Genomic DNA, 27210 nt, shown 5'->3' with positions numbered 1-27210 from the left:
GATCGGTTGGTAGAACATGTTCTGAGGCATCAAGGGATCACCAATTTTGTATTGGAGGGCAGCGTCGAGGGTAAAAATCGTAGAGGGAGACCAAGAGATGAATACACTAAGCAGATTCAGAAGGATGTAGGTTGCAGTAGGTACTGGGAGATGAAGTAGCTTGCACAGGATAGAGTAGCATGGAGAGCTGCATCAAACCAGTCTCAGGACTGAAGACCACAACAACAACAACATTCCGTCCGGGTGGCATTCTGGCCTGGGTATTTAATAAATTGACAATAATGCTGTCTTTCTTGACAGCAATACTTTGGAGTGCGGTCGGGCAGCATTCTCTGGCAACACCACACCTCCAAGCCGACTACACTGCTCTCCAAAATTTCCGTATGGCGATTCGCAGCTTCACCGCTCGACGCAGCGATGTCCAACAGCCGCGTAGACCAGGTCACGGCTTAGTTAGTCAGCCAATCTGATAGAAAGAGACGCTGTTTGTCGATGCCACGCCCCGTCTCCCCCGTCCCTCTTTTATTTTCATTTAACGTGAGGCATTGCGGTCTGATAGAGCGGACTCGCGCTGTAACGAGGAAGTCGGCGTTGCGCTAACCGGCGGTCCGGAGCGAAGCGACCTCAATTAACGAGTAATTTGCACGTGTTTCGGCAGCGGGCCAGTTAATATTCATTACCGCGGTGCGGCTCTGGCCTGTACGGCGTACGCTACACGCATCCGGCGGCGCGCTTCCTGCGAACGCACGCCATCAACACACGGCAGGGCACAGCGGCGCTGCACATAAACAACGGCGGAACCGCAGCCTTCCTGCGCGCCGACGCCAGCTGGCGTTCGTTCCATAATTACCCCGTTTCTCTCTGAACGGCGTCAAATACTAAATGTTGGCCCTTTTTCTCGAGCGGATATTACACAGAATGAGCGAAGCAATAACACGGTATCTCTTTTGCCTGCAATATGCCGTCAGGAACGAAGATGTACCACAGGGAATCGCGCTGGGACCAATATTATTAAACTTATAATAATGAATCGTTACCCTGGAACCGCTTAACACCCACTTTTCTAAATGATAAGTGGCGCACTTTTGCGGCTACTCTATTTTCTCGAGCTGTTGCAGTTTAATACCTTCAAGATTTTAAACATGGCTGAAAAAGCAACTGTTGAAATTCTTCACGGTAAATGATGACAGCCAATAGGGTTACAGAGTTGCCTTTCCCGTAAATAATAGCCTGAAACAAAGAGTGATTCATACTATCGGAGCACGGGAAGACTTGGCACTAAATCCGGAGTTTACAAAATTACTTGTAACGACTGCCCAAACTATTACATTGGACAGACAGGTAGACCCATTAAAGTAAAGTATAAAGAGCACATGCTAGGTAAAAATGGGGAAAACGTACATAGTTCCACGTTTGCCGAACATCTATGGCTGTTACAGCATACGCCACGTAAACTGGATGACGTAGAATTGCTTCATGAAGCGAGTAAAGGTTACAAATTGGACCTGCTCGAAGAATTAGAGATTTTCAAGCATCTGTCTCTAAAAGATGGTTTTGTTCTTAATGAACAAGTGCAGCTTAGAAACAACAATTTTTTAAACAGTTTCAAACCCCTCCTTGCTTTAATGTAATATAATCTGGCTGACTAGAAGTTAGTTTTCTTGCCTGTTGATGCCGGTGAAATGCGCTTTTCCTGTCTTGTTGGGATTTTACGCATTTTTGATGTTTGCTATTTGTGATTTTCTATGTGTATGTGTGGTTAATTCACTGGCATGCATGCTTTTATTCACAACGACAGATAGTTTCGTTTTACTGTAACATTTTGGTTGTTTTCGCTAGTATGTATTTCACCGCTTACGTTACGCGAGATTCTCGCGCTTTACACTAGTGCCTTCTCTCGTTAGATGTGTTCTATAGCGCAAGCTTCATCTGTTTGACACTAGGACACAGGTAAATTGGTTCCATATTTTCTATTTTACATAGATGTTTTTAAAATGGTCTGATATGTTTTATTTTTTAAGACAGAAGGTTTGAATTAGCACAACATTTAATATATTGATGCGCTTGTGTATGCATCTATGGATTTTAATATGCACGAGTGTCTGGCACATGCCACAAGTGCCCTCTCTCGGCGAAACCATCTGCCCTAGTGCTTTCACATTCTCGTCACCATAGTTCATAGGCGAAGTACTGATGCTGAACTGTGTTCGCATTGACCCTGTGTCCATAATCATGTTGTACAAATGGAGATGATGTCTTAACTACTGACGACGCCTTTTGGCACAATTGTTTTATTAATCTCCATTACAGGATGTAATTTTGGTAAGTAACTAAAAGATTTTGTGCCTGTAATACTCTGGTAATTTTACGGTTACTTAAGCTTTAGTGCTTTTTCTTTCTCATTTCCGATGTTAAGTTTTTGCTAAAGTAAGTGTCTTCCTGCTCAGCATTTTTTACTTCCGATGAAGGTATAATTATATATACCGAAACCTTGGTCAAAATTTTTAATAAATCTTTATCCTGCAACTGTTTTGGATGTCATCATTTACCGTGATGTAATACTTTCGTTAATTTGTAATACTTCTTCGCTAAAGTCTACAGTTATTTTTATATCCACAATTCCATTATTCTCCCCCTTTTTTAAGTTACACATTACATTCTTTCCTTCTTAATATCTAATCCTGGTACAATGTCGCGCCTGTACCTACACTTCCTTCGATTCTACATCAAAACAGATTATAAATACTTTTCCAAAGTACGTTCATCCGGCTACCGATCTCAGATCGCGAAAGTCAGCTTCAGGTCTATGACACCACTCTGAATGACATCACATGACTGAAAATAGATGTTTGTTGTTAAGCAAATTTTCTTTGCGATGATTTTTACCGGTATTTTACTAGGATAGCAAGCTGACTACATGAAGATGCTCTGCTTTTTACGCGATAGGGGTACCTGGACAAAATAAAAGTACTGGTGACAGTGATGAAGCCATATATGTAAAGTGACGTTTGTGTTGTTGATCACGATGCTAGAGAACGAAAACTGTAAAGCCGAGTGTCGGGACACTCTCTCTATTTGCGCCAAGATAGCAGGCGAACTTTCGTCCCAACAGGATGTTGGGGTTATGATCAACAGCAAAATACGCTTCACTCCGTGAGGTAATGGGACTAGCTCCGTTAGAACAGGCCTTGAAAGGCTCAACGGTACCGATCGGCCGCCGTGTCATCCCCAGCCCACAGGCGTCTCTGGATGCGGATATGGAGTGGCATGTGGTCAGCACATCGCGCTCCCTGCCGTATGTCCATTTACGAGACCGGAGCCGCTCCTTCTCAATCAAGTAGCTCCTCAGTTTGCCTCACAAGGGCTGAGTGCACCCTGCTTGCCAACACCGCTCGGCAGACCGGATGGTCACCCATCCAACTGCTATCCCAGCCCGACAGCGCTTAACTTCGGTGATCTGACGGGAACCGGTGTTACCAGTGCGGCAAGGCCGTTGGCTGAGGTAATGGCAGCAGACTGGAATTTAATCCACCACACACTTTAAGCTGACTATAAACGGCACGTGACCACATTCCTTCCCTTTGTGGGAATTCTGAGTTGAGCTCAAATCCATAAGCGAACGTTGGTGACTTCGGTATTCGAGTGTATTTCATCTGTTGTGAGAGTCCACTTTTTACGTACTGCTGTTCCAATGTATCTACATTTGCATTTATATCCTGCGTGTGGGGGAGCGTACTTTCTGTACCAGCGTCACTTCCCGCTTTTCGTGTTCCTGTCACTTACAGTTTACGGGAAGAATTATTGATAGGAAACCTCTTTGTGGGCTCAGATCTTTCTAATTTTACCTTGGTAGTCTTTTCGCGAGATATATGTAGGAGGAAGCAATATATTGGTTGACTTTTCCAGGAACTTATGCTGTCGGAACTTTAAAAGTAGACGATACCGTGATGCAAAACGTCTCTCTTGCAGCGTCTGTCACCGGACTTGGCTGAGCATTTCCGTGACGCTTTTGCGCTTGGTAAAAGAACCTATGACGAAACGCACACTGCAAATTTTCGTTTTATCAAGGTTAAAAGGGGCGTAGTCAGTATTTACTAAGTATGTTAAGAAAATAACATAGACCTTTATTTGAGGAAGTTTCTAAGAATATACGTCAGGAGATATGGTCCCTTGAAAAACTGGAAAAGGAGACAATCCAAGCGTTTGGGACGTATGTTAAAAGCTTGATGGACTGATAAGGTAAGTAATGAGGAACTTCTGCGCAGAATCGGCGAGAAAAGGAATGTATGGGCAACACTGAAAAAGAAGAAGGAACTGGATGAGAAGATACGTTTTAGGACATCAGATACTGGCTTACATAGGTCTAGATGTAGGAGCAGAGACTGAAAGCTGTAGGGGAAGACAGATATTGTAATACAATTTCTCCGCAAGTACTTGAGGTAGTTGGGTGCAAATGCTACTGTGAGATAAGGAAGTTCGCACAGGAGAAGCAGTCGTGGCTGGTCACATCAAACCAGTTAGAATGATGACAGGTAGTAGACTACTAAATATAATGCAGTGAAATCACAACATAAAGAATAATTAATTATGTTATAAGGACAAATACTAACATCATTGTACACCGTATTAATCTAAAAATGCTCTGGGCTACAGTGGTCTATTCAAAAATTATTTGCTAAGTACTTTTTTTCATCATGCTATTTAATAAAGCGAAATCTATCAATTTACCCAGAAAGCGCAACCGTGTATCATCGCCTCAAATATCTGAAAAAAATAATATTCAGAACAGGCAGCGCTCATTAAAAATGCACTGCTGCTAGTCCACTAGCACTCCGAAATTAATCGCTGCAAAAAGTAATTACAAAAACCGAACAGTTTATTAATGTAAATCGCTTAAAATTTGTTGCGTACCTCATTTAGAAAATGCGTCCAGCAGTGGCATTTCCTAATATACCTCGGCACATAAAATAAATTAGCTTACGAAATAAACTGCCGCATCCGCGCGCCGCTGCAGAGAAACCACTTAATGAGGGAATACCCAGTTTGTCGTATGTGCACGTGACTTTCAAGCTTCTTAATACACTAGAACACACGGATGTGACTGCATTAGCAGCAACGTTTTTTGTAACACAGAGTGGAACCTGTGAGGGTGTTCGGGGTTTTGCCAGGGGGTAGCCATCTCGATAAAAATAAAGCTGGGATCATAAACCATGATTATGATGTAGGTCCTTCTCTGGATATTTATCTTTCAATGTGACACATTTTTTCCTAACGACGGATGACTTCGCGCCACCTTGGTTGTAGAGATCTGAATTTTGGCTGTTTACGGAACACCCCAACTCGAAAAACATTTCGTCATGTCTCTAGAATTGCCTGACACGCAGTGAATTATTAATCCGATAGTTAGTTCAATGGCCGCAGTACAAAAGAACGGAAACGATATCACTCTGAGAAAAATTGTAACCTCATTAATTAGTCAAATGAAACTATATGGTTCAAGAGACCTTTTCAAGCCTCAAACGTTTGCAACGTATATATGGAGACTGAAGGGATGAATGAAAATTTATAAGTAGGTAACATTCTCTAGGTATTCCCCAAACACAAATCCATCCCTCTGATTGCCACAGGGTATCAATCCGGGTCTCTCGTTCCCGGTCATCCACTGTCCAGTAGCGTCGCTATTAACGCAACTAGCGTCATTTAGCACTGACTACAGAAACGTTTGGCTCATGAGGAGTTCCTCGACTATTTTACACTATTCTGTTTAACTACCAACGTACAATCAGTGTCTAAGCTGGATTGCTGGTAGCACTTTAGAACTCACGTTTGATTCCTTCCGTAGATTTTTTACAACTGCCCTCCGTAATGCTCGACGGCCCCTGTCATTCGATACATGAGGTCTACTTGGAGTTGGTTTAGCTGTGGATGTTCCTTCGCGTTTCTATTTTGCAAATTACCAACAGTCGACTTGGGAGGCTTTAGAAGGTTTTACTGACCCTGATGGATTCTAGTCTCAGGTAACAGGAACTGCCATCATGAATTCTACAGGCCTGTCAGTAAATCCGTAAAAGTACCAGGGGGTTGCAGATCTCTTCTGAACAGAACGTTGCAAGGCATTACAGATAAGCTCAAAAATGTTCAGGTCTTGGCAGTTTGGTGGCCACCGGAAGTGTTTAAACGCAGAAGAGTGTCCTGGGGCCACTCTGTAGCAGTTCGGACGTGTAGGGTGTATTATCCTGCTGGAATTGCCCAATCTCGTCAGAAAGCACAAAGGACTTGAATGGATGCAAATGATCAGACAGAATGCTTAAGTACGAGTCACCTGTCAGAGTCGTATCTAGACGTATCAGGGTTCCCAGATCACTCCAGCTGCACAGGCCCATACCATTACAGAGCCTCCAGCAGCTTGAACAGTCCCCGGCTGACACGCAGGGTCCATTGATTCATGAAGTTGTCTCCATACCCGTACACGTCCATCTCCTCGATACAATTTGAAACGAGACTCGTCCGACCTGGCAACACGTTTCCCGCCATCAACAGTCCATCGACGGTGTTGACGGGCCCAGGCGAGGAGTAAAGCTTTGTGTCGCGTACTCGTAAAAGGTAAAGGAGTGGGCCTACGGTTCCGAAGGCCGATATCGATGATGTTTCGTTGAGTGGTTCGCACGCTGACACCTGTTGATGGCCCAGCATTGAAAACTGCAGCAATTTGCGTAAGGGCTAAACTTCTGTGACTTTGAACGATTCTCTTCAGTCGCCGTTGGTTCTATTCTTGCAGAATCTTTTTCCGGCCGCAGCGATGTGGAAGATTTGCTGCTTTACCGGATTCCTTATATTCACGGTACACTCGTGCAATGATCGTACGAGAAAGTTCCTACTTCAACTTTACCTCGGAGATGTTGTATCACATTGCTCATGCGCCGACTATAACACCACTTTCAGACTCACTTAAATCTTAATAATCTGCCATTGTACCAGAAGTAATCGACGTAACAACTGCGCCAGACACTTGTTGTCTTATATAGGCGTTGCCGATTGCAGCGCCGTATTCTGCTTCTTTACATATCTCTGTATTTGAATACGCTTGCCTATACCAGTTTTTTTGGCGCTTCAGTGTATGAGTGCCATACAATTTGGTTCAAAAATTGTTTGTACTGAGGTCTCGGAGATGATCGTCATAGACAGAAATTAATACTTGGCGTAAAGTATTGTGGTCTGCAACTGGATTAAATTTAAAAAATCGAAGCTTTCCTCATGGATTCTTCGTTCGAGCACCGACCATAAGCAATTCAGAACCCTACTGACTAGCGTGCACCAGACAGCTCGCGTTTCCGCAGCAGACAGCTCACGTTTCTGCCGCATCTGTACCTCATGCTTGTCCTGCATCGCTGACTATCCAGTGTACAACATACAACCTATTCCAGTTAAAGAAGTATCTCCGTTTACCATATCTGAAAGGGGCGAAGACGTGAGTAGCAGACAGTATTATGTACCTAAACGGTTAGTGAGAGCTCTATAGCATCGTTCCGTACAGCTGCTTCAGTGGTCATAAACCGCCACTCCACCAGACAGCTCAAGTACCCTTCTCACTCTGTCTAGTGGGTTGCCAGCGTGCTAGGCGCCGACGCCGGCGGTAATGAAATACGTCTGTGGCTGCAACTTGCATTCTGCCACCGGGCGGAAATGCACTGCCGCAGACCAAGACAGCGTCTGCATATCTAACAGTGCAACACGACGGAGGAGTTACGTCTCATGACCCGGGATCCGCCTGCTGCTGAGTAGCAGCTCGGTTTTACTAGGCAAGAGGCGGCGGAAGCAACCTAGAACGCGAAGGGAGCGGAACGCACCACTACTGAACTGTTGGCAGACGCAGTCTCTGGCGTCCTCATTGGAAGACCGCCTTCACTCCGCAGTTATGCTCACAGCACTTTTAGTTGACACAGCACCAAACAGAAACACTTTCTGTCTTCCTCGGTGGATAGGGTAAATCAAGTAAATAAAATTACCTTCATTAAACAAATTACATAAGGTAGAATTAAACTTTGTTCCATGCGTATTTTGCACAAGGGAAGTGATGTTAAACGAGATAGTACACCTATACATGATTTGTTTGTTTCCATGGATACATTCTGGCGTTTTATAAATTATTAAATAGCACAGTAACTTAGACGTGAGAAGAACGAATATAATACTGGAGAAACTTCACTGTATCTATAACAGCTGCACGTTTTTATTTGTTAATCAGAAACCAAATGCAGTCTACATTGGACCGCCTTCATACTGTCTGTATTACAATGGAAATAACATTGCAGAAAGTGCATTGATATTGTGCATCAGTACATTTTTACGTTCTGTAACGTTATTTTATTCGTAAAACAGATAAACTGATGATCATAAAATATAAACCGTAATCTGTTGCTGAACAGTAAACAAAAAAGAAGTGCAGCTCTTCCACATAAAATGATATTTCTCAACTATATAACAGCTGTCAACGACCACTTGCTCGAAATAATAGCCTTCGACATTAATATACTTGTTAGTGAAACCTTTTCAAATTTAACAACAAAAATAAACTTCTTAGTCTTACAATTTGAGTTTAGATACTTTTTACGTGTCAGATACGTTATGTTGTTGGACTAGACTGCACGCTGAAACGCCTCTCTGAGTCACTGGCAACTTTGACGTTTAGTATCAAAGTCATCTCTCGTTCTAGTGTTGATTTACTGTTCGTTTAAAATTGTGGTGGACTGTGTAGGCCATTTTTGAAGCAACGACATTTCAATTGTGTTGGAGACGTCTGTGCTAGTTAAAATTCTTTTTAAAATTATTTTATGTCATTCACAACTATTGTTTTGAAAGTTTGTGCGATCGTACCGGACAGAGACACATTGCTCAAAAGAATTAGAGGAACATGACTTTGGGCATGTGCCATAATTCACTGAGCAATAACTGAGGACAGGGTTTGTTAGTAAATTATGCCTTTAGTTCTCGAAAATTATGTACACAACAAAACTCGATCATTTACAGTATAAAGAACTGAAATTTGCCACAAGTGTCGGAAACAAACTGGAAAGATTCATTCATCCTGTCACCCTGGGTGCTTTTCATTGTATTTTGAGAGCTTCAAAAACGTGTATGCCTTCCGTTAGCATTTGTCACTGCCTGACACCTACGTGGTATGCTTCGTGTAAGTCTACGGAGATTGCCCTGTAGTATTCGTTCCCATTCTTCAATGAGAGTCAGTGAGAGTTCTTGGAGAATCTCTGGTAGTACGACCACGAACCCGTCTGTCAAGTATGTCCTACATATGTACGATAGGTTTTAGGTCGGAACTCACCGCCGGCCATTCCATTACTTTAATGTCCAGGCTTCGCAAGCCGTACCTGCTGACGCCCGCCGCCTTGGCATTAGGAGGAATCCAGGGCTAACACCGTACGCAGCAGCCACCACATGGGCCAACTGCTTGACGGTAAGGCGACCTTGGACAACGGCAAGATCCGTAAGGCTGTCAACTTTGAAGCCTCCCCACAACATCACAGAGCCTTGGAAATCTGTCGATTTGCTGGACAACATTTCGCAGGAACCGCTCACCAAGGGTGTACAGAACGAACAGGACCGTCATCTTGCGACTGATTCATCAGTGACGAAGTTGCCTTTGATATGGGAAAGCAGAACTGAAGACAACCTAGGAGATGCTCTAGAGTCAAGCGGGGTACTTAGTCAGTCAATTACAGTCAGATGGTACACAGAGTCTCTAGTTGCCCTTCTGAGATCGTCTTGCAGTGCTCTGCGGTATCCTTACAATGCCACAACCAGAGATAACGAGATATCGGTCTTCACGTGGGTCTGTTATGTATGGGCAAGCTTGTCAACTCTGCTTGTGTCCACAACCTGTGAATCATACATGGAGAAGCACTGCCATCTGGACCAACACGACTGAAACCCATTCTTTTTTAATCAAACAGACCACCTTTGCAACTTGCATGGCATTAGGATGCCGCATCTCATGTTCCTGGCGGAATACAAAGTCCACAAATCACATCTGCCGTCTGTGTACCTCACAAGAAAACACGGGGACACCGGTACCCACTTTTTTCTGAAAGGCGACTTGACACTGTAATGCATAGCACGGCCAATAGATGGCAAATTATTTTAATTGTTGCCTACTTTCAAAGCGAAGACCTCAAGCCATAAACTACAGGTACCGCCTGTATCAAAATGATTTAACATCCGGACATTGATACGCGTGTTTCTCTAATTATTCTTTTAAACAGTATATAAGATGGGGCCTCGCCTCACTTCTCTTTGCAAGACCTGTCCACGTGTAGATCAACACCCGTTTTCAAGGACGCTGGTTGGGACGTCGTGGCCCCTTTGAATGGCCAACAAGGGGTTCAGCCCTAACGCATTACGACTTCTTCTTGTAGGGGTGGGTGAAAGACAAAGTTCATATCGCAAAACCAAAAACTCTTGATAAGCTGGAGCTACGAATTTACCGAATTCTTGGAAACGTACAGCTGGATTTTAAGCAGAAGTCTGTCGCAAACATCCTCACCCTTTCACGGAAATTGATGGATAATGGAGGTGCTTATGTGGAAATTTTGTAATGCGTAACAGTTCTACCATTCTAAGAAACACAATACTTCTGGTTGATGAAAATGCTCATAAAGTTATGGGGCTACTGACGCACACCGTAATTGATTTAAGCCGTAACTTGTGATCAGAGGCGTAGAATACACTTTGCATCATTTAGCGGCGGGTCACAAACTTCGAAGGAGTCGACGGTGAATCTCCGTTCTTGTGTCGGAAGTGATGCGGAGGCGGCGGAGTCAGAAGTTCCGGCGTGATCGCACGCACTCCGTCACAGCGCGGCGAGCGTGCGTGACCGCTGCCGCTACCGCAGTCGGTTGAGACGACGCACCCCACCTTACGTCCAGAGATAACCGCACCGGGGCACATCATGTTATTTATAGGCTCCACGGGGGAGGAATACGAGTACGTGACTGCGTTTAACAGTCGTTCGCCGACATAAAGAGCCCGGCACGCAGTTTCCTTCCTTTTCGTGCGGCTAGGAACGATTCCATGCTTCGAAGGCGTGCTCCGGAAAGAGGGAAATTCCCCGCACCCATTTCATTATCGCTTGCTGAGCGTGCTGTTAGATCCCGGTAGATATGTAAAGAGAAACATAGAAGATGATACAGAATTAGTACGTGGAAAGAACCGTTGCTGTTTGATTATGCGATTGCCGACTTATCACTGGAAAAAACCATCTCTATTAAATTTCTGCGAGTGTGCGTACACAGTGGAGATGTAAATCTTCCTAGTATGTGATAGACTGTCATAAGTAAGTGTAGACAACGGTAATTTTCGTAGTAGTCTTGTTCAGTTAAAGTCGCATCCGCGTTACATGTACGTTAGGTGTGTCGTTTACCTATCGGGCGTTACCTCATATCGGGCGCTTTGTTTACGTATGCGATCAGTGTTTTAATAGATTCTCATAGGAACAGGAAGTGGTGAACTGGTTAGAGAATGACTGAGAATTTATGTAAAGGGCCACGTAATCTACGGAACATTTTAATTTCACATGTTGTATGTTAACTGGGTACCTAGAAACGACGGAGAGGCTCCGTCCCCGCCGCAGCCGCAGTGGTCCACAACCCCACGACGACTACCGCAGTCCACCCCTCCCATCCTTCCGCCGCTCCACACCGAACCCACCAAGGGTTATTGTGCGGTTCGGCCCCCAGTGGACACCTCCCCCCCCCCCCCCCCTCCCCTCCCCGAGAACGTCGCACACTAGACGAGTGTAACCGCTATGTTTGCGTGGTAGAGTAATGGTAGTGTACGCGTACGTGGAGAACTTGTTTGCGCAGCAATCGCCGACATAGTAAACTGAGGCGGAATAAGGGAAACGAGCCCGCATTCGCTGAGGCAGATGGAAAACCGCCTAAAAATCATCCACAAACTGGCCGTCTCATCGGACCTCGACACAAATCCGTCGGGCGGATTCGTGACGGGGACCAGACGCTCCTTCCCACTCCGCAAAGCCGTGCGTTAGACCGCTCGGCTAACCGGGCGGACCATACCACATTTTGCTTAGCCATTTACAAATTTACAAATTTTTCATTTGTTTCTATTTAGTCTTCATTAGGTATTTGTTTCTGATTGAAACAGTGATCTCCTGCACTGAGTATGGAAACATGTACCGGTTGGTTATAATTAAATTTTCCTTATTTAACACGTTATAACACGGAAACTAAATACCGTACGAGTAACAAACTTGGAGCAGGACATGGGGAAGAGAAATAACGTAAAATCGATTCAGTTTGAACACTTTTAATGTGCTGCTGCGGTACATCATAAGATTACATACCGGTATCGTCACTGCTACAAAAGGGGCTGAGCATGGCGCTCATCAGTGTCCAGAAGAGTCTGAAAGCGCAGGATTGCATGCTTTCTGCACAGAAGAACGAAGCATGTCCGTAGGTATGCTGGCTCTTGATATGTTGCGCTTCAGATCAGCACATGTGTGTATGTTCACCTCGTAAACCCTGTCCTTCAGGTAGCTCCACAACCAGAAATCACAGGGAGATCAGGTGATCGTGCCATCCAAGCATTTGGAAACTATCGGCTGGTAATTCGATGATTTTCAAATGTGTTTCGGAGAAGAAGGTGAACTTAACGAGTGATGTGTGGTGGGGCCCCATCTTGCGTGAAAACTGTTGCGTTTAATGCGTTTCTCATCTGTAGGGTGCTTATGCTGGCGAAGCATATCGCAATAACGCTGGCCAGTCACACTGCACGTCTTTGGTCCTTGAGCGCCAACCTGTTCGAAAACGAATGGGTCAGTGATGAGCGTAGCCGTGAAGGCACATCATGCGGTGACACGTTCACCATACAGAGGAACTTCATGCACAGTGATGAGAGATGAAGGTCGCCACACTCGGCAATTCTGTGTGTGCACCTCACCGTCAGAGAAAATCGAGCTTCGTCTGTTCGTAGGATGGTCCACGGGCAGCCTTCGTCAACTTCAAACCTTGCGAGAAAGTGGAGAGCGAAGTCAACACGTCGTTGAGCGTCCTGCGCTGCAAGCTGCTGTACGATATGGATCTTGTATGGATTTGAGAATTGCTCGAAGCACCTTCCGTACACCGGACCACGGGATGTTCAACTGTCGTGACACAGCACGCACACTGCCTGACGATCGGGAACTGCGCGCAGCGTTGTCTGCCATAGCAACAGCGATTTCATCAATCACTAGTGGTGCAACCGGTGGTCAGCCTCTTCCCGGAGCGACGCCCAGTTCTCCGCTTGATTCGAACTTCTTCATCATGCCATGCTCAGCTGGTGGAGAAAGAAGACCCTTCCGTAATCTTTTCAACCGGCGATATTCTCGAAGTGCAGCTGCAGCATTACTATTGTTTTGATAATAGAACTTCACCAGTCATGCCCTGCTCCTTTTGCCCAAGCTCATGTTGACACGTGAACTAGTGCGCTGCGACTGGCTAGGGGTGTGAGACTATGAATCACGATGACTGATCACGGCACCGGGTGGCCATAGTTGGAAGTGGACGGTGGAGCTGTGACGCATGGAAATCACGCACCCCATATTCGGAAATCAATGCTATCAAGTTTAGTTCTCGTATGGTAATTAATTTCCGTGCTATAACGTGTTAAATAGGGAAAGTTTAATTACAACCACCTGGTAGATGAATATCAACCACCTGAAAATAGGCAGGAGCACGAAACCGGTTGTGCATTGAATAAAGTCGCCTCCTATTGTGACTGGAAGCAGTTATTATTCTACATCCTATGAACGAACAGTGACAGTTCAACTGCATCCGTTATGGATAAGCTGTATCCAGACGGTATATTTCATTCATTTTGTGAGTCTTGACATCGGCACATTATATGACCTGAAGATGCGCGTTTAGAACGAAACCGGTTATGTCGTAATAAAGGCACATACAATAACAGCGGTGGTGGTTTTTATTAAGATTCACTGCTGACGGAGGCAGGTGGTGGCAAACGTGTGCTCGTAGTGGCTGTTGTACAGGCATCTGGCCGCGGCGTCGCGTGGCCGTAGGCCAGCTAATTGGTCCGACGGCGGTCAGCGAGCAGCCGGCGAGAGGGCGATGTGGCGTGGCGTGGGGACCACTCTGGCGGATTGCGGCGCTGTGTCGCTCACGGGGACGTGCGGCCGGCGCTGCGCTGCGAGAGAACCACGGCCAATCAGGAAATCCCGAGCGTGGCCGAAGCGAACTGGTGTCGCGAGGAACTAGCGGACAGTCGAGGCTGCGCTTTTGGAGCACATTACCACACAAATAGCATCAGCTGAGTACTCACAAGGGAACCTCCCCATCGCACCCCCATCAGATTTAGTTATAAGTTGGCACAGTGTATAGGCCTTGAAAAACTGAACACAGATAAATCGAGAAAACAGGAAGAAGTTGTGTGGAACTATGAAAAAAAATAAGCAAAATATACAAACTGAGTAGTCCATGCGCAAGATAGACAACATCAAGGATAGTGTGAGCTCAGGAGCGCCGTGGTCCCGTGGTTAGCGTGAGCAGCTGCGGAACGAGAGGTCCTCGGTTCAAGTCTTCCCTCGAGTGAAAAGTTTATTTTCGCAAAATTATGATCTGTCCGTTCGTTCATTGACGTCTCTGTTCACTGTAATAAGTTTAGTGTCTGTGTTTTGCGACCGCACCGCAAAACCGTGCGATTAGTAGACGAAAGGACGTGTCTCTCCAATAGGAACCGAAACCATTTGATCGCAAGGTCATATGTCAACCGATTCCTCCACAGGAAAACACGTCTGATATATTCTATACGACACTTGTGATGGCATGTGCATCACATGTCAGGAATACGTTGTCGACCCACTTGGCGAGTGGGTAAAAAGATTCTCCTACCTTGCCCGATATGGGTTTCCTTGAGGATGTGATAATCACTCCCAAAAAAGTGATGAAAAATAAGAGTTTGTCACATAAACTGCAACAAATGAATGCAACAGATTCACAGTCGCACAGTTTTCCCTGTGCTCTGTCAAAACATATGTTTTTTACGTTTTCAAATTTTTCCGTGTGTAGACCGTCAAATCCTGCATATGTCCAAGCAATTCTGAACATGTCCTGGAATTTTGGAGAGCGAAGATGATTATGTGTAAGTGCCTGAACTTTGATAATTGTCTGAAAATAAAAAATTAAACTTTTGACTCGAGGGAAGATTTGAACCTAGAACCTCTCATTCGGAAGCTGCTCACGCTAACCACGGGACCACGGCGCTCGTGAGCTCACACTATCCTTGATGTTGCCCATCTTACGCATGGACTACTCGGTTTGTATATATATATATTTTTTTCATAGTTCCACACAACGTCTTCCTGTTTTCTCGATTGATCTGTGTTCAGTTTTTCAAGGCCTATACACTGTGCCAACTTATAACTAAATCTGATGGGGGTGCGATGGGGAGGTTCCCTTGTCAGAAGATACGGTACTAATAAAGGTAAGGCTCGCTAATATTTGAACACTGCAGAGGATTTACGCCCGCCGCTTGCCACCGCAGCAGTATACAGGATGTTACAGAAAAACACCGACAAGCTTTAAAGGCATGTTCCTTATGCCACAAAACAAGAAAAAAATGTCTTCTAAGCATGGGCTCCAAAGTGCATACCTTAAAAACTACACTGAAGCGCCAAAGAAACTGGTACATCTGCCTAATATCGTGTAGAAGTGTCGCAACACGACGTCACATGGATTCGGCTGATGTCTGAAGTAATGCTGAAGGGGACCGACATCATGAATCCTGCAGGGTTGTCCATAAGTCCGTAAGAGTACGAGGGGGTGGAGAGCTCTTCTGAACAGCGCGTTGCAAGACGTCCCAGATGTGCTCAATAATGTTAATGTCTGGGGAGTTTTGTGGCCAGAGGAAGTGTTTAAACTGAGAAGAGTGTTCCTGGAGCTACTCTGTAGCAATTCTGAAAGTGTGGGAAGTGTCGCATTGTCCTGCTGGAATTTCCCAATTCCGTCGAAATGCACAATGGACATGAATGGATGCAGGTGATCAGACAGGATGCTTACGTACGTGTCACCTGTCAGAGTCGTATCTAGACGTATCAGGGGTTCCATATCACTGCACACGCCCCACACAATTACAGAGCCTCCAGCAGCTTGAACAGTTCCTTGCTAAGATGCAGGGTCCACAGATTCATGAGGCTGGCTCCATACCCGTACACGTTCATCCACTCGATACAATTTGAAACGAGATTCGTCCGACCAGGCAACATGTTTCCAGTAATCAACAGTTCAATGTCTGCGTTCATGGGCCCAGTCGAGGCGTAAAGCTTTGTGTCATGCAGTCATCAAGGGTACACGAGTGGACTCCGAAAGCCCATGACGATGATGTTTTATTGAATGATTCTCAAGCTGACACTTGCTGATGGCCTAGCATTAAAACTGCTGGTCCTGCCTCTTACTAGCATCAAGCCTCCGTCTTTGCTTTTTCTCGATATCCAAACCCCGCCCCCATGCCCTACTTTGTTCCTCTGGTCTCTGGTAAAATTATTGCTGCTTATTCTAATTTCAGCCGTCTCCTTTATAACAGGATCCGAATATGGTGATGGACGATCCAGTCTCGTCTTTCCAGATTGTTCCTTATGTACGTTTCCTATGCATTCAGCGATGGCCGATTTCTCAACTTCCCTATATTTAATACGTCGTGACAGCGCAGTAGAAAGCTCAGCAACAATTCTAATAGTTTTCCCTATGTCCCTCTCTGGAAGGTTCCAGACGCTGCTATCGGTCTTACATAAGCGGATCACTGTGCCGGCTATGGCAGTCAGTGATTTTAATAGTTGATAACGGTGGCAGAGATTGCCTCGCGTCTCGTAAATCGAGAAGACGTTACTGAATAATGCACAGCTGTATCTAAGGTAAGCTTATTAGGCCACAGCTGTTTTCGTTGTAACTGAACATCTTCAGGTGATAGAAAATTCACGAAACAAATTCTCAGAGGGAAGTAGCATAAATGTGCCAGTGCCATGATTCAAGTCATGACATCAACATATTTCTGCCACATTCTGGGACTTAGTACGAAGAGTGTAGTTGAAATTTCCGTCAGATAAAGACGTTCAATTAAAACTAAACCGGTTGTGTGGTAATAAGCGTATCTTAATACAACTTTAGTGGTCTTTATTTTCATGCAGTAGAATGTAAGACAGTGGCTGAGTAGCTCACAAATTATCAAGCATGCGCAGTGTCTCTGAAATCTCATCATCCTACAACCCCCATCATATACCATCCTCTCTCAAAGTCCACCACCACCACCACCCCTCCTTCCCGATTACCCTGCTTGAGCGCAAGCGCGCGCGCACACACACACACACACACACACACACACACACACACACACACACACTTGCAAAGGAAAATACGACAAGTACATTTACAGAAATCTGCCTGTCTGTTACGCATGCAGTACGTACAAAGCGACACAGGCTTCCTGTTAGAGCATAAAAATCTTCCGCTTCGAGTGTTCAGAACGTGCGGAGCGCAAGCAAATTAAAACAGCTAATTATCGGACGCGAATCGGAACGTGAGATCGATTACGGTAATGCTGTTGTTTTAGCGGAAAAAAACCGATGGGAGTCCGATGTGAGCGTGATCGGGTACTGCTGACGACCGGAAGATACTCAGCAGTTTGCTGCGTGCAAACACGTATTCTGCGAGTAAGCGAATCGGCGAACGAGGCGCTGTCTCACCGCCGGAGTGACGTTAACATAATTTATGTCTCGCGAGAGGGTAGGCGGGTGGGGACGACATCCTCCCGCTAACACGGTTTCACCATTCTTGGCGCTCCCTTTTTTTTTTTTTTTTTTTTTTTTTTTTATCACTCGCCGGCGCTGCGTATATCCGTTTAGTGATTAATCTTTCATGAGTATAGCGAGCTAGTTAACTGTAGCGGCAGAGCGACCGACGGTTTATGACCCAGTAATTTCAATTTCGCGCAGGTCATTAACAATACCGGAGCGTGAGCCGGTGAAAGGGGAGGGGGGCGTGGCACACTCCGGTAGGAGGAGAGAAAAGCGAGGAGTGAGGATGGAGCGCCGAATTTTAGAGGAGGTGCAGTGAGGCGAAGCTAGAGAAAATGGCTCTGAGCACTATGAGACTCAACTGCTGAGGTCATTAGTCCCCTAGAACTTAGAACTAGTTAAACCTAACTAACCTAAGGACATCACAAACATCCATGCCCGAGGCAGGATTCGAACCTGCGACCGTAGCGGTCTTGCGGTTCCAGACTGCAGCGCCTTTAACCGAACGGCCACATCGGCCGGCTGAAGCTAGAGAAGAAGGGTGTCGCACCTGATTGGTGCTGAGGGTCTGTAGGAGGAAGAAGAGGGAAGAGTTCTGCGTAAGCCTCCTTCTCCCATTCTTAATTGCATACCAGTGACGTATTCAGAGCGCACGCTATCTGATCAGAAGATTCCGGGCACATGTTAGTGGACAATAACATGGGGTGTACCAACCCATCGCCTTTATTACGCTTTCTGGAGACACTTTCACTCAGGTGTCTGAATATCTGTGGAGGAATATTTGCCCATTCTTACTCAAGAGCTGAAATCGGTTAAGGTAGTGATGTTGGACGCTGGCGTCTGATGTGCTGTCGACGTTCTGACTCATCGCAAAGGTGTTCTATTGAGTCCAGATCGGGAGTATTGAAACACCAGTCCATTTCGGAAACGTTATTGCCCACAAACCATTCCCTCAGCGATACTGCTTAGTGATAGTCGTGCTGATACAGTCATCTTCTCCGAACTGCTTCCCCATGGTACGCAGTATACAATGACGTAAAATGTGTTTATATCCTTTCACATTTACTGTTTTCTTAAACGAGATAAGGGGACCACATCCTAATCAAGGAAAACACTACCCCCCTCCCCCCATACCGTAACACCAACCCTCCGTACTTCACTACAAATGAAAGCAAGTAAAGTTCTCCAGGAGGCACCTAGGCACCTGGTGGAAATACAGTGAACTAAATAACTTCCACAACAACTAGAGGGAATTGCCAATCTTGACCAGAACCAATGTCAGCATCGATCTGCTCTCTGCAATTCACTACAAGCATTTCCTCACACGTGTTTGGACTGACTTTAAATATTCATTTATTGGTAACAACAAAAAAACCGCGTGCTCATCAAGTGGAAGGTGCCGGGATCGAATCCCGGACGTACCACAGATTTTTTTAGTCTGCCATTTAAATTGGCATGCGCCGTTCATGTGGAGATCTACCAGAAATGACATGCAGCACAGATTCCACACTAAATCGTACGTTTCCACTCACCCACTGGAAAACTAGAATAGTCCAGCGACACGCAAGTCGCCGAAGTGGCATCCAATTGCACCAGCCCACCGAGCTATAGGAAATTATTATTACCAGAATCTGTATATTTATCTTCATATTCTACAAATATAGTAAAGTACAAATCCCAGGCACCTTTCTCTGTCAATATGAGAAATCTAATCTCAGTAACTACTTGATACGATTTTCATTAACAGACAAACTGATTCACGATGGAAGCTTGTATATACAGTCTACTATCGTAAGTGACACGAGACGTTCGCTCGTAGGTACTTAGTACTACTTGCGTGAAGCCCCGAGTGACTGAAAAAGAAAGAACGGATTTCAGTTGTTTACTGGAGAGAAGTTACAATGAAGAGTCAAAGAAACTGGTACACCTGCTTAACACCGTGTAGGGCCCCCGCGAGCACGCAGAAGTGCCGCAACACGAAGTGGCATAGACTCGACTAATGTGTGAATAAGTGCTGGAGGGAATTGACACCATTAATCCTGCAGAGCTGTCCATAAATCCGTAAGAGTACGAGCGGGTGGAGATCTCTGAACAGCACGTTGTAAGGCATAGCGGATATGCTCAATATGTTCGTGTCTGAGGAGTTCTGGAGCCAGTGGAAGCGTTTAAACTCAGAAGAGTGTTCCTGGAGCCACTCTCTGTAGCAATTCTGGAAGTATGGGGTGTCGCACTATCGTGCTTGAATTGTCCAAGTCCATCGGAATGCCCAACGGACATGAATGGATGCAGGTGATCAGATAGGGATAATTACGTACATGTCACCTGTCAGAGTCGTATCTAGACGTATCAGCGGTTCCGTATCACTCAAACTGCACGCGCCCCACACCATTACAGAGCCTCCAGCAGCTTGAACAGTCCCCCGCTGACACACAGGGTCCATTGATTCATGAGGTTTTACCCATACCCTTACACGTCCATCTGCTCGATACAATTTGAAACGAGACTAGTTCGACTTAGCAACATGTTTCCAGTCGTCAACATTCCAGTGTCGGTGTTGACGGGCCCGGACGAGGCGTGAAGTTTGGTGTCGCCCAGTCATCAAGGGTACACGAGTTGGTCTGCGGCTCCGAAAGACCATGTCGATGGCGTTTCGTTGAATGGTTCGTACGCTGACACTTGTTGCTGGCCCAGAATTGAAATATGCAGCAATTTGCGGAAGGGCTGCACGTCTGTCACGTTGAACGATTCTCTTCGGTCGTCGTTGGTCCCGTTCTTGCAGCATCTTTTCTCGGCCGCGGCGATGTCTAAGATTTGATGTTTTATCGGATTTTTGATATTCACGGTACACTCGTGAAATGATTGTACCGGAAAATCCCCACTTCATCGCTACCTCGGAGATGCTGCGTCCCATCGCTCGTGCGCCGACGATAACACCATTTTCAAATTCACTTAAATCTTGATAAACTGCCGTTGTAGCGGCAGCAACCAATGTAACAACTGCGCCAGACACTTGTTGTCTTATATAGGTGTTGCTCAACGCGACGCCGTATTCTGCCTGTTTACGTATCTCTGTATTTGAATACCAGTTTTGTTATGGCGTCTGTGTATAAAAGATAGAAGCCCATTGCGTATGTCAACGGATAGAGGAAGGTTCAAAGTATTGGCAGAGTATTGCACTGTTGTTCATTTGTAGCAAAATGGCGACTACACAACAAGAGAAATTATTTTGTGAGTTGGAATTTGAGCGAAGTCAGTTAACGTGCAGGTGCAAAGTGCATTCAGCCGTCGATTCGGCAAGAAGCTGTCTCTGCACTGACACAAAAAATTGTTGGAAGAGGGTTGCATATGCAGAGAGAAGAGCACTGGTCGGTGACGCACGGCTAATGAAAATGTCGGGCGTTTCCGAGATGCGTTCACACGTTGCCTTCGGAAGCCCACAAGATGGGCAGGAAAGGAACTTCAGCTTCCTCACACAACAGTGAGTTGTGTTCGGGAACGACGCCTGCGGATGACGTCCTACAAGTTGCACTTACACCCCGGCGACCGTAATAGAAGGTTCGAATTTTGCATTTCACTTCTCCTGGATATGGCAGACGAAACTTTTTCTGAAAGTCTCATCTTTCCGGATGAATAGACGTTTCATCTTTCGTGTAAAGTAAACCGCCTAATGTAAGAATTTGGGTATCACAAAATCCTGGTGCCGTCGTCGAACATGAAAGAGACTCACCGAATCCGAATGTGTTTTGTACCGTTTCTGTTCACAATGTTTAGGGGCGTTTCTTTCATGCAGAAGAAACTGTGACAAGAATGTCATTTCTGGAAGTACTGCAAAACTGGTTGTTTCCTAGGCTTCTCGAATATTCCAATGATTTCACTTTTATGCATGACGGCGCCCCGCCCCATTTTCACCTCCAGGTGCGGCAATATCTTGATAACACCATCCCACAACAACAAGACCTTGTTCATTGCTTTTGGCTTTCCAGGTCACCACACCTCACACCTTTGCTGTGAGGCTACATAAAAGACAACGTCTTTGTCCCACATGAAACTGTCGATTCAATAAACAGGGACCTGCTGATTCGTGTGTGCAATATGCAGAAACTGACTACTGCTTCCATGTTTCTCGAGCAACACATGGTGCTCACGTTGAGTGTATGGTATACTGTCTGCTTTAGTATAAAACTTTGAACGTTCCTCTATCCAGTGACATGTTCAATGCGTTTCTGCCTTTTATAGTTCGTCTGTTATAAAAAATTTAAATTTGCTGTTTCTGTTTGAATCACCTACATGCTAAAGTGACAAATGATAAGCGTGACGACGACCGCGCATATTCGGAATCAGTGCGATGTTTTTATACCGGGACGCGATACCTGCTCCGTCATTCAGTGCGCGTCCTACGCCCCCGCACCCCAGGCGAGTTTGGCATTCTGTGCGGACGAAATCTCTGCCGCTGTCGCCGGCTCAACGCGCCCCACCCCCTTATCCCCTCCCCCCACCTTTCCCGTCCCCGTCTCTGTAATCCAAATACCGGCGGCCACTCAAGCGACAGGGCAGCAAACGCCGGCACCCCGGTGCGATACCCTTTCGTCGCAGAGTTTCTGCTACTTCCCTTCACTCTTTATATCCGACTCGTAATTCTGGCAAAAAAATAATAGTAAAAGGAGTCTGCACCTCATTAAAACGTGATGTACACACACACACACACACACACTAAGAGTTCAAAAACAAAAAGGAAAGCTCCGCGCGCGCTTGCGGCCGTGTTCGCGCGACGCCCTTAACGAGACGTTGCTGCAGTCAGCACTAAAACAAATGAAGAGCCAGCCAGCGACGAACGTATCCTCACTTTTTTTTTTTTTAAACCGCCGCTGTTACACGGCTCTTCAACGCAACTGCGACGCGGGCCGGCGAGGAGAAAAGAGAGAGAGGGAGAGTATTCTGGTAACGGGGAAAGGGAGGAGAAAGCTGGACGGAGGGGGAGAGAGCGGAATAGGAGGAGGGAGTGGAAGGGGAAGCGGCGAAAGAAAGAGATCAAACAAAGGCAAAACCTAAGCCCCGTTAAAATTTTCCGCCATGCTCAATTACGACGCCGTGGCAGCAGCAGCAACAGCAGAAGAGCCCACGACCTCGAATCAAAGAAAAAAGTATTCAGCTCGGCCCCCACACAACTCCAGAGGCGAGTATTCTGAGAAGGTCGCTGGGCGTAAGCGGGCCGGGAAAATTATTTACTCCTGGAAGCGGATCAGCTGTCGGTCGGTCTCTCTCTCTCTCTCTCTCTCTCTCTCTCTCTCTCTCTTTCCTTCCCTCCCTCTCTTTTTCAATCTCTCTCTATACCACACAACCACACACAAGCGCGTGCACATGCGCGCACACACACACACACACACACACACACACACACACACACAAGCGCGCGCGCGCTGTATCGTTCCTATGTAATCGTCCTAGCAACGGGAACGCCCATTCGCTTTCTCCTTTTCCCACTGGGTTATCGTCTCTTCGCCCCCTCTCTGAATTCTTTCCTCGCGTTATTACCGGAAATGCGAGCGGACGACGAGAGGTAGCGGGGCATAAAAGAAAGAAGCAAACAGAGTGGTTGCTCTTCCTCGCGCGCCGTTTATTAAACAGTTACGCCCGATAAGCAAACACAAAATTCGCATTCCGGTAATAAGACTTATTCGAGTTGTGTGTGTGTGTGTGTGTGTGTGTGTGTGTGTGTGTGTGTGTGTGCGCGCCTGTTCTTGTACGCGTGCGCGAGCGCTCTTTGGTTTCTGCCACCTGGAACGGAACTGAGAACACCTACCCGAGACGCAAATGAAGGCCCCCGCAAGCTGGAGAAAAAAATGATGTATGTCGGCTACTAAACACAGATATGTCCTCGCGTACCGTTTCAAAGCCGACAGAAGAGCGATTTAGGGTGTACTCGTGCTGAAGATGCGGTACAAGTTGGCTTGCCGCACTCGCGCTGGGAATGGATGTGTCTGTCACGGCAGGGGGAAGCTTTGAGGAACATGCGGGCGAACGTCTTGCGTGACACGGCAGGGAAGACTCGTAAGCTTCTTTCATATCAGATGGAGACATGTGTTTTACAAAAAGGTTGTAAGACAGGCATGACCAAAAGTAAAAAAAAAAAAAAAGTAATGAAATTAAATGTGGCGATGCTAATGAATTTCGATTAGGAAACGAAATACTAAAGTTAGTAGACGGATAGAACAGTAGAAAATGTTGCAACGGAATAAATTATAGTGGTGAGTCAAATGAAAACCTTAAATTTGCAATAACAAATCGAAATTTCGCGCCGTTATCCTGTAAGTTGGTAAGCGTGCTACAAACAGCGTGCAGAATGGCCTGTAGGCGGCAGCATATTACAGATGCACGCATACCGTAGCAATATCAGTATAAAGATGGCCGCCCCACTTGTGACTTGCACCAGGGAAGAACAGCGTTCTGTTATTCGGTTTTTGCGTAGTGAAGATGTGAAACCTATTGAAATTCATCGACGAATGAAGGTTCACTACGGCGATGCATGTTTGTCACAGCAGCAAGTCTACGAATGGAGTAGGAAGTTCGCAAATCGTGTGACTTCAGTGGAAGAGCTCCTCGTCCAGGTCAGGCACAACGAGTTGTAACCAAAGAACATTGCAGCAGTCGAAGCCATAGTGAAAGAAAACCGCCGAGTCACACTGAATGATATTGCAGCATGTTTACAGATTAGTCATGGGTCAGCACACCACATTGTGCATGACGTGCTCCAGTTTCACTAAGTGTCTGCAAGATGGATGCCACGGCAGTTGACTCCTGAAATGAGAGAACGACGTGTTGATGCTTGTGAAGAACTTCTTCGGCGTTTTGAACGGGATGGTAATGGCTTACTTGCAAGAATTGTTACTGGGAACGGAACCTGGGTTCACCTCCACTAACCGGAAACGAAGAGAGCGAGCAACCCAGACCTTCCCCCAAGTGATTTCCATATGTCTGGACCACTCAAAGACGTAATGGGAGGAAAGAAGTTCCGTTCTGATGAAGAGGTACGCCACGCGGTGCATGAGTGGTTGCGCGTACTATCAAAAGAATTTTTTTCTAAAGGAATTTTGTCCACTTTGTAAGCGCTGGAGGACTTGCACTGAGCATGGGGGAGATTATGTTGAAGATTGATACAGCTTTGAACCACTTCTGCACAATAAATAATATGTAAAAAAATATTTAAGGTTCTCATTTGACTCACCCTCGTACTATTAAATTCATTTATTCACCACGATCGCGATTCGGGCTTGTTGTGCCATTTTCAATCGATAACTGCAACAACATGAATTGATTAAAAACCAGGTCGACTAGGAAAAAATTTTGTTGTAAATAAATTTATGAAACAAATGTGTTTCAAATAACTATAGCTTTTCCTACCTCCTCACCACGAAGTGCGTCAGTGCTTCGATAGTTTTAAGATCACACTGTCCTCATGTCAACCATGCTTTATACAAAGGAACATAGCAGTTCGCTAGATCGAGAACATTGTATGAGACAGGGGTGTCGAAGAATGTGTTCTCTCAACTTTTTGTACACACGTAACTTGCTCTAATAATTGCTGATCAGGTTTGATTTCATGTGGAAACAGACTTGCACAGCGACTGCATTAATTTCAAGTGGTAACGAGTACAGCGATCAGTCACAAATAATGTTTGCTGCAAATAAACGTTATACGCGACTGATTTATGTACTCTTTACCAGTTCTTATAATAATTACTGACTAATCCATGTCATCCGCGTACGTAATTTACACCATGCGTCCACCAGGTATCGTATTTGACAATTAAAATTCCACGGTAGTACTGGGTGCTACGACCAAAGATGCAGTCTATAGTTTCAGAAATACATTTCTCCTTGTTTCCTATGTTCTACGTTACGTTAACTAATGACAACCTACAATTTTCTTTAAAACTGCGGTACACAGGGTGGCCCACGAGGAAAGGTCAATTTTCATGTATGTGGCAGAAACGATCATTCGAAGCAAAAAAATCTAGTACACATGGTCTCTGAAATGCATACCTTAAGAGCTATGAGCAGTTGATCTTCGATACTGTGAGACAAATCTATTGTAAGCTCTTTAGTGTCCATATTATGAGAGGTGGTAGTATGGACTAAAACAATAAAAAAAGATATTGCTACCTGACTTGATAACTGAGTGCAGCATTTTTGTATCGTAGTGTTCCTTTGAAAACTAATTTATTTGCCAAGATTTCCGTCTTAACACAATTACTGGATTATAGTTTCGGCAATATGTATTGCCATTCTCAGATCCATAATACCTAGCGGTGGTAGTTACATTATACAACGCTTATACCACTCAGCCACGTGAGGAATATGCAATATGCCTACAAAAGTCGAGGCATTACAATGACATGCCAGGTGTTCTATCATAAAGTATGTAGAACTCAAAGAAGGGGTTAGAAACGCTGATCTTCCGAGTGTCAACGCCAGTTATTAGAGACGGGAAGGTTCTCATCTGACTCACCCTCGTACTATTAAAGCAGGTTAGGGCCTAACGGTCCGTAGACGTTAGTGTCATTAAATACGTAGAACAAGATTACATGGGGGAAAGGTGAGAAAGGAAATTAGCCGTGTCTTTTCCAGATGACCCATCCTGGAAGACCTATGTCTGGATGTTTTTCTCATATTTGTCATGTTGTTGTCACAGACTGTCAGTGAGCACCCTAAATTTGACCACAGAGTCCTTCAGGAGAGGCAAGTTCCTGGTGCAGTCTGACCCAGCCATCGGTTAAGAAGTTAAATAGGGTACTGAAAATGACTGAAGGTTCGATGTCGACAGCGGTGTAGGCAATAAGTTTTTGAGCACTGATTAATAACCTCAGTAAGTAAATCCGAATATGTGGACGGCGATTAGGACCGCTATTCTCCCAAGTGCAAGTGCACTGTCTTTGCAACTCGTCCGGCATTAGAAATGGGGAACGTTTATGGATAGGTAACGATGGGAAAGATAAAGGCTGTGGGTTTAATGAATAGCTAAGACTGAAGTGATTTGCAGAAGGTTTGAGAAAGCCAAATAAGGACAGCTGTATGGATGGAGGGCGAGGGGGGGAAGGCGTTGGTGGTGGTGAACGCCACTCGTACAATAACCTAAGTACTGCTGTAGATTGTCGGCCACTATGCATGACACCTAAACACCAGCAAGGGAGAAAAGTGACTACTTGAAAGCTTCGTCGCCAAAGCAACCAGTAACATCGCCGAGATTGCTGCGAAAGCGGCCAGCATTAAACATGCACTAAAAGGTTATTACAGATGTAGCTGACGATTTTCACTTTCATTTGCGAGTGTTACAACAGTTACGAACCGTATGAAGTGGGAAATACAGCAGCGGGAGATAATTTTCAGTAAACCAGTCGAAA

The 27210-nt window shown here is 45.4% G+C and overlaps 1 protein-coding gene and 1 pseudogene across 1 annotated transcript in view; both read right to left on the bottom strand.

The window, feature by feature from the left end:
• The window catches only part of LOC126413073 (uncharacterized), a 524918-nt gene that overhangs the window by 154998 nt on the left and 342710 nt on the right, over window positions 1-27210 (bottom strand). The window lies entirely within an intron of this gene.
• On the bottom strand, window positions 3381-3498 carry LOC126413404 (5S ribosomal RNA; annotated as a pseudogene).

Source organism: Schistocerca serialis, chromosome 7, assembly GCF_023864345.2.
Source record: "Schistocerca serialis cubense isolate TAMUIC-IGC-003099 chromosome 7, iqSchSeri2.2, whole genome shotgun sequence".
NCBI classification, from domain to species: domain Eukaryota; kingdom Metazoa; phylum Arthropoda; class Insecta; order Orthoptera; family Acrididae; genus Schistocerca; species Schistocerca serialis.
This window is presented reverse-complemented; position numbering and strand designations above follow the sequence as displayed.